Genomic DNA, 15671 nt, shown 5'->3' with positions numbered 1-15671 from the left:
CCTTTTCTTTTCTTTTCTTTTCTTTTCTTTTCTTTTCTTTTCTTTTCTTTTCTTTTCTTTTCTTTTCTTTTCTTTTCTTTTCTTTTCTTTTCTTTTCTTTTCTTTTCTTTTCTTTTCTTTTATCATGCATTAATTTAAGTGAAACAAGATACTTCTCCCCTCATTTGTTCCTAAATTCATTTTTTTTTTTCCTAAACGCATACAAAAATTAGCCTAATCTCCTGCCACACTGTGAATTAATTGCAGAGAAAATTCCCTAAAACCCTAGATTTACTATTTACTTAAACACCACCCTAAACCCACAAGTCAGACCCCCAAAACTCCAGACACTGCAAATAATTTGACTGGTTATCACCAAATAGATTTCTTCAATCCTTCCCAGAGTTGTGTGTGCATGCGTTTCTGTGTGAATGCTGACCACAGTACTTCTTGGGTTGCTTTTCAGTGTCTACTATCCAGAAGGATGGCTTAATTCTGGGTGGCCTTCATTGTTATTATGGCTGGATCACAATTTTGGAATAATTTTGTCCTCCTCCCTCACTTTCTCATGAGCTCTGGTGGCGATGGCAGCAACTTGAGTTCAAAGTGCCTGTCTGTGTAGAAGCAGGATTTGGCCACAAACCATTCCTTACTTGTCCCAGGAGGAAAAGGTGGTCAGCACAAATCTAAAAATCAGCCATATCCAGAAAACAGGTTGCTAATTGAAATGCAATGATCTAAGAAATTACAGGAAAGACATCCTGTGTTTTTTGGTGCCGGTCACATATAGTTTTAAAAATCTATCCTTCTATGTACAGGACAATTTCCCACTAAGAGCAAAAGGCAAAAATCAATCTTGAAGATATGCCATATGAGCCACCTGGAATTAATTGGCATCGTCTGATGTAGGCAGATTTCCCTAAAGACTAACCTCCTTCTCTCTATCCCCAAAGCCTGCAGGTACAAAACTTTAAAATAGATGACAAAAATAATGAAATCTGATACTTAGCAGATACTTACAGAAACGTGTCACAGATGACTGCTTATTGTGTACCATAACATTTGCACTTACTTTTCCTCTGAATGACAGTAGAGGATTTACCTCCTCAAGTGGGACTCTCCAGCAGCACTGCTAGTCACTCTGATGATCCTTAAAGATGCACACTAAGCATGAAAATGAAAAGTGGTGTTCTTCTAACTATACAGCATGAATACATGTGGGTTTTTTTGGTTTTTTTTTTGAATATTTCAAGGCAACTTATTCTACCTGTCAGGTATAGGTGAATACTAACTTGGTAATGTTCTAGGCAGAAGAGCTAAAAGCTCACAAGGCTACATACATACATTGAATACTCTCTACATTGCAGACTCTGAAATTCCTTACAATCATAAAGAGAAATTAAAAAAACAAAACAAAACAAAACAAAAAAACTCCATAGCAGTACAATTGTTTCATTATCTTCGTATCTAAAAAGATGGGTTTTCTGATGGGAATTACAAAACCCACCACAACTGCAGACAATTTACGGAAAAGCCAGGGATAATTATAATACTTCTAAAAGGATGTTTTAGGGCAGGCAGCGGCAAGTGGGTCAAATTGTCTGGAGCTCAGAAACTTACTTTAGTCTTGAAGGGTATCTGTGGGCTCAGCACTGGATGGCAATGTTTCATACGGAACTGGTGATAGTTATTAAACCAAAACATGGGAAAAAGAGAAATACAAAGTAGAGCTACTGAGCTCAGTGATCAAACAGATCAAAGACAGTCCTTCAGAATAACTACTTCACTGTTTATTATTTTGTTTTGGAATATATCTTTGCTCTCTGCTGTGATAGGAATATGTGTGACATTATAAATTTTGTCTTGAGAAAAATCCCAGACAATACATCTCAGAAAATGCTTCTGAGAGAGCAGAGATAGATAGCTGTTCTACCATTTTATGCCTACTACCATGAAATACACATTGGGTTCTGTGATGTGATGACAATACCATGACTCCTTAAAGAGTTAAAGTCATTTCCAATTCTTTTTCATTCTACCTTCTCCTAAAGCTCTGTAATATAGGATCTGAAGACAAATAAACAAAAAAACTCTGAAAGCTGTTTCACGCAAAGACAGTTGTGTTCTGCTAACAGGTTCAAAGCATGAATGTTATCATTTAGTTGGGAAAACTGTAAAAACTGTGAGCATGGCTCTTTCTAAAACAGCTTAACTCAGTTTATTCATGCTATTTTTTTCTCTGCCCTTTCTCACACAAAGGACAGAAGATCAAACAAAATGATGTTCACAGCCTTGATTGCCTGGATTTAAACCAAAGCCTATTTGGAGAAGTCTGTGTAAAAAGGAGCAGACGGACTCCAAGTGAACGTGAGCGGTGTTCAGAGGATTTCTTTGTTCCAAGTTTATCAGACTGAGGATATGGCACACAAAGAAAGCACAAATAACAAGCACGCACTGGATGAAAGGCCATTTGGGAAGCACAGGCAAAACCAGATGAGAAGCCTGGGATACGGAGGAATTAATTTTTGGCATTGATATGAATTCTGAAGCAGTATAAAAGATCAAAGAGAAGCTACTGATGGTTTGGAGTCTGATAGCCCCCCCAAATTAACAGAACATCTCCCTAAAAATATAACTGGGTATTACAAATCTCTTACTCTTACACCTTGGCATTAGACTTAACCACAAACGATGCCTCATGGCCCCTGTGCTTATTATTTTGAACACTCAGATGAACTGAAAATCTGCCTTAAAAAAAAAAAAAAAAGGTTTGGGCTGTAGCTGATGAGCAATTTTCTTTTCATATCTGTCAGCTTTTCAGATTATGAGCACTGTTTTGTATTATAGCTAAAAGTAAAATGACTTGGTGACCCCAGTTATTTGGATAATTCTTGAGGTTGATGTGGCTCAAAATCGTGGAACTAATTTGTCTGGATAACAGCTTTACAAAGGTTCAGAAAAGTCTAGACATTTTCACTGTGGGAAAAAAAAGATGCACAATCACTTTTATACAGACTTTAAAAATAATATCCTGCAGTCATCCTTTCGTACTGAAAATTGTGCTTCTAAAGTCAACAGCAGATAAACCAAATCAGTCGAAGGAGCTGTGTTTGTACAACGCTAGGTTTGAAGGGAGATGGAAACAGCCTTTGATTCAGCTGATTTGCAAGCGATGGCACAGCAAAGATAAAGCCCAGCTCTCTGCAGTGCCACAGGCTCCACACAACATTTAAGGTAATTTTTATCTAATAATAATGCAGTTTAAAAGCTGGCTACTTCCCAAAGAACTAGGTAACTGGGTGAGTTGCTCTCCACACCGAGGCCTAGGCGGTAGAGTAGGCTTTCCAGTAGCCTCGCCCAGTTTGCCTAATGGGAGAAAGCAGAAAAAGGAGGAGAGGGAAGAAACAAGTATTTTATTCAATTATAACAACAATCTCTCTCACTACAGCTACAATTTTAGCTTCAAATTAAGTTTTCAAACTTAGCTGTAACATACTCTGGCCTTACTCCATGCTGGCCTGCCAAACTGCGCTTCAAAACTGGTTTAACTGGAGCCGTGTTCAAACGCTGCTGCCAAGCTATTTTAGCTCCAGAACAGGAGGGGAAGGAAGAGTCAGCATTTCTTTAAAAAATAAAATAAATAAATAAAGAAATAATCCTTAATTCTTTATCCTTGATCCAGAAATTCAGACAGTTACGTATAATCAAAAAGCCTGAAATCCCTTCAAAATTAAGGCCTTTGTTATACAAGCCCCTGAATTTACTACAGATTGTAGCCACATGGCAAAACTATTTGCATAAACACACTCCGAGTCCTAGTTAGCAAAACAAAAAGCTTTTCAGCCGTGCTAAGATAAAAAATATTCCTGCAATTATTCATCCGGCAGTAACACCCAGCTCGCAATCACGGCCTGCCCAAGAGCTTAATCTAAGAAAAATCAACAGTGTGAGATAGGCAGAGGTAAACCAACCAAAGAAAAGTAAAGCGTATGGGATGGTGGCTTCATCTGTCTTCCTCCTGAAGTGCAATCAATCTTCCTGACTCTGTCAAAACAACGAGAAGCTGCAACGTAGCCTCTGCTACCAGTGTGTTCAAACAAGGATGGAGGCAGTTTATCAAGGTCTTCTTTCAAACACAGCTCAGTTGGTTCAGGCCAGGAATTGGCTTTCTTTGCCTCCCCAATTCAAGTTTGGCTGCCTACTCCCTGCAGAATTACTCTTTCAGTAGGCAACTGCGTGCCCAAGCAGAATCCAGTAGGGTTGTCCCCTGCCTAAATTCTTACACCCGGGTTTCTTTCTTTGGTGCTTTTCAGGTTATGCAGATCCAACATTTTGCCTTGCATAGCAAATGCAGCTCTTTCAAAAGTGATCTTTATGCTTCTTAATCGACAATGCTGCATCAGCTGAAGATCTACAGTCTGGAGTAAGAACTTCCCCTCTTGGAGTACTAAGTTTCATGAAGGCACTTGTGCACAAGAAGGGCATTCCAGTAAAAGAGCTTTACAGTGCCATACTTAGCTCATTTTTCATGGGATACTGCCAAGATAGACAGGTAATGAAACAGTGCTACAATCTTCTCTCTCCTTCCTTCTCCAACCATGAGTCCCAGCTTGGAGAGCAACAGTGGGACATGCTTGGTTCATGACTATCTGCACAACTGTCACCCAAACTAGGTTTGACATGGAATCAGCAGACTGACAGAGGCACGAACGACAGGTGAAACCACATCTGTACCATAATCAGTGCAACAACTTGACTGCAGCATGTACAGAGCCGAGTAACCCTTGCTACATGTACATGACCCTGTTTGTTCAGATCAGGTGCATACTTTCAAAGGTGTTCTCCCAGTCACCCTGGCCATTCACTGCACTGAGGTTCACTCCATGGCACAATCCTGAGCAACCCTTTGGGAGGAAAGGAAATTGGAACATGTGCTCCAGAAGAGTACCTCATCTAGTCTCCCTCCTACTAGGATTAGACTTCTCCCACTTCCTTTTTGACATAAATTTAATCTCAATAGCTGTCCACCTTGTCCAAAGGTTTTAGTGTATGCCATTTTATTGTCCAAGTACAGCAAACAGGCTGAGGCAGGTGTCCAGGCACTAGTTCCTTCCCACCATCCAGAAGCAAACTGGTATTTTGTGCAAGCCTGAAGTCACACACACAGAGGTTACATGCTCATCCTTGTACAAAGCCAGTCCTTTGGTTGTTCTTGGGATTGTTTCTCCTTTGGATGCTGACTTGTTTGTTAATTCACTACAGAGCCCCTTCCAACCCAAATCATTCTGTGATTCTGAGATGCTGTGAATACCAAAACAGGCCCAGGAGGACTTGTTAGTGTTAGGTCAGAGGTTGGACTCGGTGATCTTGGAGGTCTCTTCCAGCCTAGATGATTCTGTGATTCTACAAATGCCATTGCTTAAATTTTCATTATCTATAACACATTAAAATGCTGACATACTATCTCAACTAATGAGCAAGATCCTAGAAGCAGATGAAGGTTCAGATCTGCTTTCCTGACACAGATCTTCAACGATACCTAAAAAAGAAGAGGAAATCAGTAACAAAACCCAGCAGAACAACCCCTGCAGCACGGGAGCAAAATTGTTCTGATTTCCATTCTTTGCTTCAGATGGTCAGCTCCTCCTCATGACACAGCCACGTGTGGGAACATATTCTGAAACATCAGTTTGAGTGCATGGTATATATTGCTCTCAATTTGCAGCCTTAGGTAGGACATTAACAGCTACAGGTTTTCGGTCTTCATGGTATGCAGCAAATCCAACTTCTCCATTTCTTAAAGGCTGATAGGATATCAAACTTTGCTTGAAGAAGCAAGAAAATAAGTTTCTTGTGATGGCTCCTATGTCAGAGTCTGTGCTCAAGACGTTATCTTTCTGTTCTGCCCAGTAATCTACCTGGACTGCAAAACTGAACAAAGCCAAATAAATTTCAGCACAACAGTATCAGTCACAAAAAATACTAATGTCAAGGACCGCAGTAGTTCTGATGGGGCAATCCAACCTTTCCCCTTTCCCCTCCTGGGCCTCCAGAGTAGAAATCTGTGGTACGATATTCAGCCTTATGCAAGTTCCCAGGCTGACCCAGCTCCACATCCAGGCAGATGACTTCTGTAGGCTTTCCAGTTCACAAATTTATTTCCCCAGTTGAGTTTTGTGGAGAGCTTTTTGTTGTTATTCTTGAAATCCTGCTTGCCAAATTTGCTAGGAGAAATGCAAATGTTCTCCACCGTCAAGCCAGCAGTTATGTCAGCTGTCTATGAAAATGGCACTTCATGGAAGTAGTGAATAAAGTCGCTATATTACCACTGCTTGAGGTCCTCCTTCAGACTTCTGGTGAACTTTTCAAGAGGTTTCCTTACCATCTGAGGAAGAATCTATGTGCAGCACTTGCAAGCTTGCCTCCCTAAGGAGATAGATGCTCCACCAACCATCGATTTTACCTTTCAACTCAGATGATCTACAGGTTTGCACTCAGCAAGGTGGAGAAACCCAGTGTTGCATATCCCCAGTGCCCCGCTGTGTGTTGCCAGACTCCTGTTTCCCTTGACATGGCAGGAGTCAAACTCCAAAAAGTGAGCTTCTTTGCTTCCAAGTTCCAGCCTTCCTTCCAGCCACCACTTCCAACCCCAAGCTGTCTCTCAGGGGAATGCTGTGAGCACCAGTCACATCGTCCTGTATTTCTGCTGCCTTTCTGCCATCTGCAAACAGTTGCAATTAAATCAGCCCACTGTCTGACTGCGTGTTATCAGCAGTGCTTGTTATCAGGTCCTTAGAAAACATGGTACATTGAAACCCACGCTTTTATCGGCTAGGTTTCAGACATGCTAAAATACTGTGGTTTCCAACATTCCCCGAGTTATATGAAAGGAAGAGAGTTACCATACTCACCACCTTCCGCAGGAGGAGATATCTGTAACAACCACCAGGCAGTCGTTTGGACAAATAGACAGTAATATGACATGTTTTCATAAACAGGCAAAATGAGGTCACTTTAAAGAATTCTGATAGTCTGCAATAGTCTGCCAATAAATGCAAATAAGAGTTGAGAGAGTGGTTTTGGGGTTGTTTAGCTGGTTCCTATGGAAATATTCCCTATTTACAATGCCAAACAGAGATCAGAAACAGGTCAAATATGCAGTAATGGAACGACACTTATAGTAAAGATGTAACAGATGCAAAGTATGAATGATCCAAAATACTTCATAAAAGCAGTTTCATATACAAGTCATTTAGCAAGCAAGTATAAAAGACATCACAGGTAAAAATGCACTTGGTGAGTGCCATCTTCTTGATTTAAAATGTATTTATTTTTTTAAGCTCCAGTCCAAAGGGACAAAATTATGGAATAAGACTTTACAGGAGTGCCTATGTTACAAGACTAATAGGATTCCAAATGCCCAAACCTAATTCTTAAGTTTGAGGGATAAAGCACTCCTGTGACCACAGGTGGTCTAAAAGGAGGGACAGGCAAAAACCAGAGAGGGTACGAGAATTTACTGCATGTGTTACAGCTGTGTGGGGCATTTTTGATAGTTTCTCGCAATGCAGTACAAGTGAAGCAGCTTACTCTCTCCTCTGCATCCATCCTTGCATCCCTTAGTTCTCATCCTCTGCATCCCTTAGTTGTGGCAGCACAGCCACGTGTGTGGCCATGTGATAAAGTGGAGCAGGGAACCAATCCTTGATCAAAAGTATCCCAAGAAAAAAAGAAAATGAGCTAGTTTCCTAACCCAGCTCATTGCAGAGTAGCACAAAGAGCTGTGCAGGCGCAGAGGGATGCTTACTGAAGCAGGAACAAGAGAGAGCAGCCTGGAGCAGAGCACAAGAGCTGCTTCTGCTGACGCTGCTTCAGAAGGAAATGCACAAACTTCACCTATGAGCACATCAGGATGGGGAAAGCTACCTGGTTCCCAGACCATGGCGGGTACATTTTAATCAGTAACAATGAAATAGTGTAAATATACACTTTACATAATCAGAAAGTTGACTTAACTTATTGTGTGGGTGTAAAAATGCAACATCGGCGTTATTTTTCTGCAAATTCTGCTCTTTTTGCATCTGGTTCATTGAACTAAGTGCGACCCATCTGTTACCACACAGGACAGAAAAACAGTCAAAGAAGAAAAATCTTATTTAATACAAATCAAAATTATTTACTTAGACAACTAAGGAAATGGAGTACATAGGCAATTAAACACCATAGAGGGCTTCACGGAGTACTACAGACTTTCAGGAAGATTTGTAGAAGTTTATATCTGGGACAATTAGATACAAAATGAGGTTGTTACGTCTGATGTTGAAACTAGTTGCCTCTGAATAAGGCACATGCATCTAATAAATTAAAATGGTCACATAAAGTATTTCTAATAGTTGGACATTGCATGGGAGACTGCAAACAATTTGGGAATGGATACCCAGAAGCAGTGTCTCACCAAGAATAAATGTTGAAACAATTAGAACAGATTTCCTTCATTTAGGGAAAGCATGCTGCGGGGCTGATCTCTCCCGCACAGACAGCTTCTTCTGTCTGATTTGTGAAAATTGGACAGGGAACACCTCACTGCTGGAAGAGTCAGTCTAGCAGACCACCTCATAGCAAGAACAACTTGTTATCTATGGTGTTTTTCAGTGTCAGACTCTACCGGCATGACTAACGCTGTGCTTTCATGGGACAAATGAGGGGACAAATGAGAAGGATTCTTTTTTTTTTTTTTTTCCCCAAATGACACACAAGCATCTACTTTTCAACTCCTGAAAACTTCTTCCAGTTGTCTGAAGGAAGCTCCCAGCTCCTGACTGGATGAGAGGAGACCTGGTCCCATGGCACAAGCGCCTTCCTGGCCCCTCACCTGCCCGCACTCCTCGAGTCCATGTGCAGAAAGAGAGCGGTCACCGTTTGGTGAGGTGTAACACAGGTATAACACCACCTCTTCATTTCAGAGTTGCTGTATAACTACCATGGCAAAAAGCCCTAAGACTTTTTGCTGGCCCGCAGTTCCCACACAACAGAAGTGATGTTTCGTGCTACGTACCTCTCCAGTACCACCCCTGAACGTTCTCCCTCTCAGCAGCAGAAGAAAGCAATGCAATTCTGCTACTGCCTTCCTTCAGATGCTTGCTGTTAACTTGAAACCCCTAACACGTCAGGCTCACGTTACAAGGATCAAAAATACAGCCTAGTCATCCAACCTACTGCTTCTAGCAAGCCCACTGACGCGGTGCACCTTGGAAAAGAATCACACGTTCGTGCTAATTCTATATTTCCTCATTCCCAGTGCTGAAAGCATTTCATGGCAAGTCACATCCCATTGTTTGCTCTCAACTGCACCATAGTCCAAAAATATACAAGGGCAAAATAAAATCCATATTATACCAAATCATGCATAAACACTGAATTCAGAGGAATTAATTTCAGTCCTCATGGGAGTAATCAGATATCTTCATGATATCCAAATGCTACATTTTCCTTAACTAATATGGAGATGTTTCTCAATCTAAGGAAACTGCAGAGAGGACAATAAATAATCCCTTCCAAATTCCTTGTCAATTATTATTTATTCCATAACCACAATGCACATGGTACTGCACAAACAAAATAAAATAAACATAATCGCTTTCCCATCTTGTCCAGCAGCTTGCAATCAAGCTCCAGACAAAGAAATAACTAACCTCAAACAAAATGGGCTAGGACTAAGGACTAGCTACATGAATTCACACAGCTATAGAACAGGTTATCCACACAGTTCATTGTTTTCACACTAAAGAAAATAAAGATTAGAGTCCACCTCCTCCTCCCCAAACAGAGTCACGCAAAGAAGAACACTCTTTGAAGGAGAAATATACTTTTATTCCATACATTTCTCAAAATAATTACACTTCATTCTGAAAAGCAAGAAGCACAGATGAAGAGATGTTGTGTATTATACACAGAAGACAGTAGTGAAGTGTGGCAAAATAACTCGGTGCAGTTTGCCTGTTCCTTCAGTCCTATCTCAAAACTGACAAACTATTCTTAAGTTCCCTGCAGAAAATCTGCAGGAATATTTATTTACTTGGATTTTGCCAGTGCAGGACCTTCCTACAGCTCACCAAAATACAACTGAATGAGGTTAACAAAGTACCATCCCTTGCTGGTATTACATCTGATGAAATAATTTTCAGAAATGAGCTAATTTAGTGCGACCAGCCATACATCACAAAGAGGCAAAAATAGGGGCTACAGCTCAGCACTGAATCACCAACACTGACTGTGCCCCTTCTGATTACTTATCAGAAGCAGCAGCTGCCGTGTGCACTCCACTGCGTTTCTGAGGAGTTGTCCTTGGGAGCTGAAGGCACCAAACATTACCTGTCCTGGCAGCTGCACGGAGGTCTTTGAGGGGCAGCTCGACTAACTGCTAGCGGTGGTAGGAGAAGGCAGCTGAAAAAGCCACATGGAAGAGGAACTGGTGCCCATGGATAACCAGAACAACAATGTGATGGTTATGTATGATTGTTTCCTCCCTTTTTTTCTTCTGGGTGGCTGATTTACTTCTACTTGTCAGATGCATGCAGCCATTCAGACACCAATTTTACGCATGCAATTGCAGTAGAACCTTTCCCTGAGTTGCATCCAATACATAAACCCAACGCCAGCCATCAGACTCTCCACTTTTAACACCCCAAAACTACCCACCCTCATTTTTACTGGGGTTTATGGTCAAGTGAGGTTGATAGAATTAAAGGATATCTGTGTACACAGTTGCTGCAGATTGTATCTCAACATCTCCCTCAAGATCCCTCAAGATCTGAAGATCTCTCAAGAGATCTTCAATAGCCATCTTGCGAACAGAATGCTTTATTCAAGGCAATCGTGCATTTCTTTTCCAGCTGCGTAGAACAAGAATGAGCTAACAGCTCATTCTATGGCCAAGTGCATGTGATACATTTCTCCATCTGTATCCTAGATACATTGTGAAATCTCTCATTCTACACATATGCAATCCTTTGCAGGAACTTGTGAAGACAATGACAACATTCAGCGCATTTCTAAATGATACTCCCCTCAAAGTACATCTACACAGATAAATTACAGTGTTGCCATCAGGCGAGATAATATTGTGGCTCTTGGATGACTGTCAGGAATGACTAAACTTGACAATCCCAGAAGCCACTTTTACTAGTAACCTTTGTAATTCTCTACGGACTTGTAGTGGCAGATCACTTACATGAATGCTTTTCCCAGCAGGGAGGAATACACATTCGTCATTTTCTGAAAGCTCAACTGTTTGCTTCCAACAGCACTGACACTTGACTTACCAATACTAAATTGTTTGGCTACTACCTAGTTCAATCAGTGGAATGAGGATGACTCTTACCCCAAGTGGACAATGCACAGGAGGTTGAAGAATTGACAAGACCAAGGATCAGAATTGTATTGTGACAGTAAATGAGCACCACATGTGATCAAAGGTGATGCGATAAATGACAGAGGTGCCATGAAGGTGGGCACTTCCCAGTACATGAAAATTTCAGACACTGGAACCTGACACCAAATATTTTTAGATACTTTCTAATAATTTCAGCAGCATAAAAAAAATAGTTTCATGGTCTTACTACTTAAAAGGTGATGTGAATACCTGAAGTTCTGATTTAAAGTCACAAATATGCATACAAATGGCAGTGCAAACTTTTCTACATCTTTGGCTGTATGACATGAATAGATCATTACCTGTCTGGGACATGACAGAATTAAGATCTCCACATGTTGACAGTTTTGGAAAGAAAGGCAAGAAATCTGGGGGCAAAGGGCTGCAACACTAAAGAACCCCTTCCTTCTCCCTTGTGCACATCACCTAGAGATCTTTCTCATGGATGTACATATACCATTCACTGAGTTTGGTCACAAACTGCTGTTCCTCTAGAAAAGGGGAAAAAGAAAGGTTCACTACTTCTTTGCAGAACTCAAAGTTCCCATGCCAGCAACATGATTGATGCTGCTGCTTTGCTTCGCTTCTCCCACCCTCCTGCCCTCAGATATGTCCTGATGTTTTATTTCCACTGACTTGCTCTTTGTACTAACTTAAAGTTGATAGAAGATGTTCAAAACATATCATTGATGAAAAACCTGAGGGAAGAGGGGAAAAGAAGAAATGGCAGAAAACTGATCATTCCAGTTTCAAAATGAAACAGTCAGTCAAAGACAGGACTGGTAGCCTGCTTAAACCATCCAGCCTATATTTTAAGTTAATGCCCTACATAGTACTACCTATGTAAAAGAAAGATTCCCCAAAGTATGTCATCCTATGACCGGGGGGAATTCTGGTTAAAAGAAGGACAGCAACAAAATAGGAAACTTTTGTTTGTTTGTCAGAATGCTACTTGCAACATGATGGACAGAGGTCAAAATGACACCTACAGAACCAGTATGCATGAAGGTGATCCAAAGCTAGATAACCAAAGCTGAGAGAACTTTACCATCTTAAAACCTGTATAATTTAGGGAATAAGATTTAAACTCTTTTTTGTTCATTTATGGTCTTTCCCCTTCATTCCCCTCTGTCTTAACACAGTTCACTGCAAAATGAACAAAAACCTGCCAAGGCACAAAAGGAGGAGCTAAATGTTCACAGTACCTTTCAACACATTCTATTTTGCAATGCTTGAATGTCAAAACTTTTCTCAGTTAATCTGCAGTGACTGCTAGCTGAAAGGTAGAAGCAAGGTGCACTTACAAGCAACTTAATGGCCACATTGACTTAAACTAACATATGGTGTGGTTTTTCTTCTACAGCTGCAGAATTAATCTGACCCATTTTTGATCTCCACCCTTGTAAAATCATTGTTTTACACCTTTGGACTTAAGATACATGAGTTTCTTGCCATTTACCTCCATCTGGAGGAATTCCACTCTATCTATTCTTGTATCCAACATACTTACCCAGGAGTTCTGGCTGGTTTTAGTCACTGTAACAGTCATCTGCAGCCAGTGATTTACAAAGAGAACACTCCTTCAAAATATATTGTTGACAAAACACTTAGAAAGTGAAAAAGGGTTTTAAACTTTTTAACCTGTATTATCCTGTTATCTTACCTGTCTTTCTGTACTCACTGCCACTTACTATGCTAATATGTTCATGTAGTAAATATCCCCAAAAAGCAGCTAATAGATGGCATCAAAAATTTAACACATTGACTCCAAATTCACTATCATCCTTAAGTATCTTCTCAACTAGAACCTTGAACTTAAAAAAAAAAAAAGTTAGAATTATATAACGACAGGTTGAAAATATGCTAATTACATTAATTTATTAAGAAAGGTGAAACTGATTTTGACTTACACTACATATGTACAAAGCTAGAAGCAGCTACATACTCATGCATCCTATCAAATACATTTTTACCGAGGTCGTAGTCTTGGTCAGACCATTTATGCATGCACTCTAGCCAACATACTGAGCTTCAGGATCAAACCTTTACCGCATGAAGACTTCACCAAGTGCCCAGTCTTCATCCATGTGTGAAGAAATCCAAGTTGTATTTTAATAATAACATCAGTTAGACTGAAGATTATTCCACCCATAGATAATCTTCAGCACAACATGTAGTAACATGTCTCTGTGGGGTTGTTTTATTCATTTTATTTATTCTTTTATTCATTTTCCAGTTTATATTAGAGCCCAGCGGGGTTCAGAAGAATCGTGGGGACAGGGGTAGAGTCAAGTGGAACCAGCTGCAGCAAAGGACATCTGCTCACGGGGGTAGAGCAGGCACCGTGTCTCTTTGCATCTGGCAGCACAGGTGTCAATGAAAGCAAGTTTAGTTTTTGCATAGGCCTTACGCCTATTTTACTATCAATCTTAATGTTTTAATGCCACTAGGTGACACAAACCAGAACTCAGCATGTTTTCCATACTGTGTAATCCAAATTCTGATCCAAGACCCACTGTGTACTGAATCTGCACAGTGTCTACATGAAGTTTCATAGAATTTGTTTTATTTTGTCTTTCTAGGATAATCAAACGATCATCAGCTTGTTTCAATATAAACAGGTTCTATAATGCCACGATCCCTTGTGTAACATTCCCCCTTTCTGAAACATCTGAATGCCTCCCAACACATTTGCTTTGGTTTTAATAAGGAAGAATACAAAGAGAAATGCGTTTGAAAGCTTTTAAAATAAATACAGGTCAGGTATTAATACACTTGAAACAGAGTGCGGTGCAGCCCTTCGCTCCCGAAAGGAATTTCACAGCCTTGGGCCAAGCTTTAGGAAACTCCTCTCTCTTTCCCAGCTGGGTTACTTTCGGAGGAATGATGACTTTAGTGGCACATGGGGCAGCAGAAGCTGCAGTGCCCCTCAAAACCCCGCACACCCTCATTTTGTTCATTTCATCGGGTTCCCCGAGGGAAGACTTGCCTCGGATCCGCAGCACTCAACCACCCAAACCGCACCATAAATGCCAAGGGATAGCCAATTGTTTTAAAATCGAGGATTTTGAGCTGCTGCTTCGGACACGGCGCATTTTCAGAGACTGCTTCGTTAGACAGCCTTTCTCCAGCTGCGAGTAGCACTGCCCATCCCATGACATGCACTTCAAGCACATTTCTATATTTAAACATGCAAAGCTAGCAGAAGGCAAAGAATCCTACTTGCTTCACAGCAGAGACCTGCGCCCACAGCAGAGACCTGCCCCACACAGCTCGTTTTCCCCGGCTCCTTAAAACAACCCCGAGGAACCGAGGTCGCTGCGGCTGTGGCTTTGGGCTCGGTAGAAGTCCCCGGGCGAGCAGAGAGGCCGCCTTCCTCACCCCGGAGCCCCCACCACCGCCCACTGGAGCCTCCCGGGGGTCCCCCTTTCGTCCCCAGGTCCCAGCCCCCGTCCATGAGGAGCCTGCCGGCGGCTCCGCGCCCCGCGGCCGGCCGGCCCCGAGCGGGGCAAGGCGGGCGAAGGGCGCCACTTACGGGGCCGGGCTGCGGCTCCTGGCGGCGGCGGGCAGGGCTGCGCTGGAGGTGCGGGCTCAGCGGCGGGGCTCTCTCCGCGGCGAGAACCGGCTCCCTCCTCCCGGCCCAGAGCCCCCAGCCATGCCCGGCCTTCCCACACGTGCGGGGCCGCCTCACCCCTCCCCGCCCCGCCGACCCCCTTCCCGCCCTTCCCTCCTCCTCTCCCCCCTCGGCAGGCTGTGTCGTGGCTGTCCCCCCCCCTTCCCCGAGCGGCGCCATGGTGCTTCAGGGAGGCCGGGGTCCCCCGAGGGGCTTTCCCTTTTTTTCCCTCCGGGCTGTGAGGCGAGGAGGCGGGATAGCGCCCGCCTCAGGGCGCTACGAGCCCCCCGGTGCCCTCACTGGGTGCTGGTACCTCGCAGCCACCCTTACACGCCGCCCGCTGCCCCTTTCCATGCCTTGCTGTCAGCTGCCAGCGTTTTCTGCCCCAGTCTCTAGAGCCCTAAATGCTTTGGACTTCTGCCTGTTAGCAGCACGCCGAAAGACTGCTGCAGGGGTTAACGATCAATCGCCAGAAACACTATATTTTTCTGCGTGGTTTTAAAGGGGGGAGAGTGTCAGGGGACGCCTCCCCAGCCTTTGGTTAGGCAGCGGGAGGAAAGTCCTCTCTGCGAAATGCTGAAGAGCCTAGCTGCCCTCGTATCTTGAGCCTAGCAGCCCTCACAGCTTGAGCCTAGCAGCCCTTACAGC

At 42.5% G+C, this 15671-nt stretch overlaps 1 protein-coding gene across 2 annotated transcripts in view; it reads right to left on the bottom strand.

Moving 5' to 3' along the window:
- SLC7A2 (solute carrier family 7 member 2) overlaps positions 1-15100 on the bottom strand; it is a 47383-nt gene extending 32283 nt beyond the window's left edge. Inside the window, exon 1 of one of the 2 annotated variants that reach the window (XM_035325122.1) lies at positions 14946-15100. The gene's annotated coding sequence lies outside the window, so the exon portion shown is untranslated. The remainder of the gene's footprint in view (positions 1-14945) is intronic. The other variant, XM_035325120.1, reaches the window with a different exon arrangement.
- Between the last annotated feature and the right edge of the window lie 571 nt (positions 15101-15671).

This window comes from Oxyura jamaicensis, chromosome 4, assembly GCF_011077185.1.
Source record: "Oxyura jamaicensis isolate SHBP4307 breed ruddy duck chromosome 4, BPBGC_Ojam_1.0, whole genome shotgun sequence".
NCBI lineage: Eukaryota > Metazoa > Chordata > Aves > Anseriformes > Anatidae > Oxyura > Oxyura jamaicensis.
The sequence above is the reverse complement of the archived record's forward strand: the minus strand, read 5'-3'. Positions and strand labels throughout refer to the sequence as shown.